This window comes from Dendropsophus ebraccatus, chromosome 8, assembly GCF_027789765.1.
Source record: "Dendropsophus ebraccatus isolate aDenEbr1 chromosome 8, aDenEbr1.pat, whole genome shotgun sequence".
In the NCBI taxonomy this organism is placed as follows: domain Eukaryota; kingdom Metazoa; phylum Chordata; class Amphibia; order Anura; family Hylidae; genus Dendropsophus; species Dendropsophus ebraccatus.
In genome coordinates this window covers 52,855,875-52,861,889 of record NC_091461.1, presented here as the reverse complement: position 1 = coordinate 52,861,889, position 6,015 = coordinate 52,855,875, and positions in this window count along the sequence as shown.

Sequence of the window (6,015 nt, the reverse complement as noted above, 5' to 3'; positions counted from 1 at the left end):
GTGACTGTCACCCCCAGATTGGAATATAAACCAAGCACAGTGATGAGCACAGTACAACTCAAGGTCATACCTTTCAATGGCAAGTCTGTGCCTCAATTACTCTGAAAAATTCCCTTTAACATGTACGCCCACCGCAGGCTGGGCCTTAATGCAAACGGATGTTCATGTACACCCTGCCGGGGTACCACACTATGAAGCAAGCACAGGAGCTGAGCTCGCTTCATTATGCACAGTGATCATGTGGCCACCCACCATTAACCCCTTAAACGCTGCGATTGTGCTGCAGCATTTAAGTGTAAGTGACAGGAGCAGCTCCTGTCATTTCCCAATTGTACTGCCTAACTGCTGGGGGTCTGTTACCTGCCTACATGCAGTAAGTCAGTATCCTCCTCCACTCCAAGGCGGGTAAAACAGGCGCAGGTCCAAGAGGTAATAGTGATATAAAATATCATAACATTTATTAAAAGAATTATGCCAGCGACACAACGTGTTTCAAGACCGGTCCAGTCTCTTTATCAAGTGTCTAATTGTCTGGATTAGACACTTGATAAAGAGACTGGACCAGGGCCGCTTTAACCAGAGGGCACATGGTGCACGTGCACCGGGCCCACTGGTTAAAGGGGCCCCCCCGAGCAATGCGGTCGCACAGCGCTGCGGCCACCAGCCTGCCAGGGGGGAGCGCCATGGATGGGTAATCTACTTACCCCTCCATGGCGCCCCCTGCAGGGCCCCCCCGGCGTTCGCCGCTGCCCCCGTCCGCTGCTGCTGCGGCGCTTCAGCGCTGCAGCAGCAGTGACACTGACAGAGAGAGAGCCATTGGCTCCCTCCCTGTCAGTCACTCTTGTGGCCGCACTTTCTGCGGTCACAAGAGGCCGCACTCTCCCTCTAGCGCCCGACGTCACTGGAGCGTCAGCGCGAGGGTAAGGGGAGTGCAGCCTCTTGTGACCGCAGGAAGTGCGGCCACAAGAGGGAAGAGAAGAGGAACGGGTGGACCTAGGTGAGTAAGTGTTTGTTTTTTTCAATGTTATATGGGAGGGGGAGCTATATACTATGGGGGGGGGGGCACAGGGTTCTATATACTATGGGGGGCACAGGGGGCTATATACTATGGGGGAGGACAGGGGGCTATATACTATGGGGGAGGACAGGGGGCTATATACTATGGGGGAGGACAGGGGGCTATATACTATGGGGGAGCACAGGGGGCTATATACTATGGGGGAGCACAGGGGGCTATATACTATGGGGGGCACAGGGGGCTATATACTATGGGGGGCACAGGGGGCTATATACTATGGGGGAGCACAGGGGGCTATATACTACTGGGGAGCACAGGGGGCTATATACTACTGGGGAGCACAGGGAGCTATATACAATGGGGGAGCACAGGGGGCTATATACTATGGGGGAGCACAGGGGAGCTATATACTATGGGGAGCACAGGGGGCTATATACTATGGGGGAGCACAGGGGAGCTATATACTATGGGGGAGCACAGGGGAGCTATATATTATGGGGGAGCTATATACTATGGGGGAGCACAGGGGAGCTATATACTATGGGGGAGCACAGGGGGGCTATATACTATGGGGGAGCACAGGGGGCTATATACTATTGGGGAGCACAGGGGTCTATATACTATGGGGAGCACAGAGGAGCTATATACTATGGGGGAGCACAGGGGACTATATACTACTGGGGAGCACAGGGGTCTATATACTATGGGGAGCACAGGGAAGCTATATACTATGGGGGAGCACAGGGGAGCTATATACTACTGGGGAGCACAGGGGAGCTATATACTACTGGGGAGCACAGGGGAGCTATATACTACTGGGGAGCACAGGGGGCTATATACTACTGGGGAGCACAGGGGGCTATATACTATGGGGGAGCACAGGGGAGCTATATACTACTGGGGAGCACAGGGGCTATATACTATGGGGGAGCACAGGGGAGCTATATACTATTGGGGAGCACAGGGGGCTATATACTATTGGGGAGCACAGGGGAGCTATATATTATTGGGGAGCACAGGGAGCTATATACTATTGAGGAGCACAGGGGTCTATATACTATGGGGGAGAGCACAGGGGGGCTATATACTATGGGGGAGAGCACAGGGGGGCTATATATTATGGAGAGCACAGGGGGGCTATATACTATGGGGGAGCACAGGGGACTATATACTACTGGGGAGCACAGGGGTCTTTATACTATGGGGAGCACAGGGAAGCTATATACTATGGGGGAGCACAGGGGAGCTATATACTACTGGGGAGCACAGGGTAGCTATATACTACTGGGGAGCACAGGGGAGCTATATACTACTGGGGAGCACAGGGGGCTATATACTACTGGGGAGCACAGGGGGCTATATACTATGGGGGAGCACAGGGGAGCTATATACTACTGGGGAGCACAGGGGCTATATACTATGGGGGAGCACAGGGGAGCTATATACTATTGGGGAGCACAGGGGGCTATATACTATTGGGGAGCACAGGGGAGCTATATACTATTGGGGAGCACAGGGAGCTATATACTATTGAGGAGCACAGGGGTCTATATACTATGGGGGAGAGCACAGGGTGGCTATATATTATGGAGAGCACAGGGGGGCTATATACTAGTGGGGAGCACAGGGGAGCTATATACTACTGGGGAGCACAGGGGGCTATATACTACTGGGGAGCACAGGGGAGCTATATACTATTGGGGAGCACAGGGAGCTATATACTATTGAGGAGCACAGGGGTCTATATACTATGGGGGAGAGCACAGGGGGGCTATATACTATTGGGGGAGAGCACAGGGGGGCTATATACTATTGTGGGAGAGCATAGGGGTCTATATACTATTGGAGAGCACAGGGGGGCTATATACTATTGGTGGAGAGCACAGGGGGGCTATATACTATTGTGGGAGAGCACAGGGGTCTATATACTACTGGGGAGAGCACAGGGGGCTATATATTATGGAGAGCACAGGGGGGCTATATACTATTGGGGAGAGCACAGGGGGCTATATACTATTGGGGGGAGCACAGGGGGGCTATATACTATTGGGGGAGAGCACAGGGGGGCTATATACTATTGTGGGAGAGCATAGGGGTCTATATACTATTGGAGAGCACAGGGGGGCTATATACTATTGGGGGAGAGCACAGGGGGGCTATATAACGAATCTGGTTCGTAACGGTTTGGTTCGCCCATCCCTAGTCATAACCATATGTTACTTTAATCCTACATTTCCAGTAATGTCACAACAGAAACTTAAAGTGACTGTCACCCCCAGATTGGAATATAAACCAAGCACAGTGATGAGCACAGTACAACTCAAGGTCATACCTTTCAATGGCAAGTCTGTGCCTCAATTACTCTGAAAAATTCCCTTTAACATGTACGCCCACCGCAGGCTGGGCCTTAATGCAAACGGATGTTCATGTACACCCTGCCGGGGTACCACACTATGAAGCAAGCACAGGAGCTGAGCTCGCTTCATTATGCACAGTGATCATGTGGCCACCCACCATTAACCCCTTAAACGCTGCGATTGTGCTGCAGCATTTAAGTGTAAGTGACAGGAGCAGCTCCAGATCCAGATATACTATGGGGGAGCACAGGGGACTATATACTACTGGGGAGCACAGGGGTCTATATACTATGGGGAGCACAGGGAAGCTATATACTATGGGGGAGCACAGGGGAGCTATATACTACTGGGGAGCACAGGGGAGCTATATACTACTGGGGAGCACAGGGGAGCTATATACTACTGGGGAGCACAGGGGGCTATATACTACTGGGGAGCACAGGGGGCTATATACTATGGGGGAGCACAGGGGAGCTATATACTACTGGGGAGCACAGGGGCTATATACTATGGGGGAGCACAGGGGAGCTATATACTATTGGGGAGCACAGGGAGCTATATACTATTGAGGAGCACAGGGGTCTATATACTATGGGGGAGAGCACAGGGGGGCTATATACTATGGGGGAGAGCACAGGGGGGCTATATATTATGGAGAGCACAGGGGGGCTATATACTATGGGGGAGCACAGGGGACTATATACTACTGGGGAGCACAGGGGTCTATATACTATGGGGAGCACAGGGAAGCTATATACTATGGGGGAGCACAGGGGAGCTATATACTACTGGGGAGCACAGGGTAGCTATATACTACTGGGGAGCACAGGGGAGCTATATACTACTGGGGAGCACAGGGGGCTATATACTACTGGGGAGCACAGGGGGCTATATACTATGGGGGAGCACAGGGGAGCTATATACTACTGGGGAGCACAGGGGCTATATACTATGGGGGAGCACAGGGGAGCTATATACTATTGGGGAGCACAGGGGACTATATACTATTGGGGAGCACAGGGGAGCTATATACTATTGGGGAGCACAGGGAGCTATATACTATTGAGGAGCACAGGGGTCTATATACTATGGGGGAGAGCACAGGGTGGCTATATATTATGGAGAGCACAGGGGGGCTATATACTACTGGGGAGCACAGGGGAGCTATATACTACTGGGGAGCACAGGGGGCTATATACTACTGGGGAGCACAGGGGAGCTATATACTATTGGGGAGCACAGGGAGCTATATACTATTGAGGAGCACAGGGGTCTATATACTATTGGAGAGCACAGGGGGGCTATATACTATTGGTGGAGAGCACAGGGGGGCTATATACTATTGTGGGAGAGCACAGGGGGGCTATATACTATTGTGGGAGAGCACAGGGGTCTATATACTACTGGGGAGAGCACAGGGGGGCTATATATTATGGAGAGCACAGGGGGGCTATATACTATTGGGGAGAGCACAGGGGGCTATATACTATTGGGGGGAGCACAGGGGGGCTATATACTATTGGGGGAGAGCACAGGGGGGCTATATACTATTGTGGGAGAGCATAGGGGTCTATATACTATTGGAGAGCACAGGGGGGCTATATACTATTGGGGGAGAGCACAGGGGGGCTATATACTATTGTGGGAGAGAACAGGGGGGCTATATACTATTGTGGGAGAGCACAGGGGGGGGCTATATACTACTGGGGAGAGTGCACAGGGGGGCTATATACTAATGGGGGAGCGCACAGGAGGGCTGTATATAACTGGAGGAGCACATGAGGGGCTATATACTACAGGGACACCTTAAAACTATGGAGGCACAGAGGGGTGTAACTATGTAGGGGTACAGAGGGGTGTAACTACTGTATAGGGGTACAAGGGACCTAACTACTGTATGTGTTGGAGCCTAAAATATTTGTCTGGCAGATTCTGGAGAGAAGATTCACAGCCAGGAGAAGACTTCAAGGTGGCCCAGGCTGGATGGAGAGAAAAAGAAAAGGTGACAGACTCTGATCGGAGAAGACGCCCCCGGTGAGTCACTGGATGTAACTGCACTCTGTTATAGGGTTGTAGTGTTAGGGGTCATGATGTGGCGGTATTATGTAATGGTATCATTGGTGATATCTTTCTGTTTTGTTCAGTGCAGTTTTTATGTAATATGTAATCACTGTATGGTGGAAATAGTGTTATAAGGTAACTACTGTATGTATTGGGGCTCTTGATACAGTGTGGGGGCAAATTCAGTACATTATACAATGCATTTAATCTAATGTATATATGTAATAGTCCTTTGAGGGACTTAAAAAGTGTTAAAAATAAATAAATGTTTTTAAAAATGAGCCACAGCCCCTCCCCCAATAAAAGTCCCCCCCTTCCCATTTTATAAATAAAACAGATAAAAATAATAAAATTAATCAACATATTATATACCATAGTGTGAATAATTGTCTGATCTATTAAAATAACACTATATTATTCCAGTACCGTGTGAACAAAAAGTGGTAAAAAACCCGCCAGATTGTTGATTTTTTAATTACATTTTATATATTAAAAAATTTATATAAAAAAATAAATAAAAGCGCTATAAAAGTCACAATAGGGCCATTTTAAATATACAAAGAAATTTTTTACTGTTAA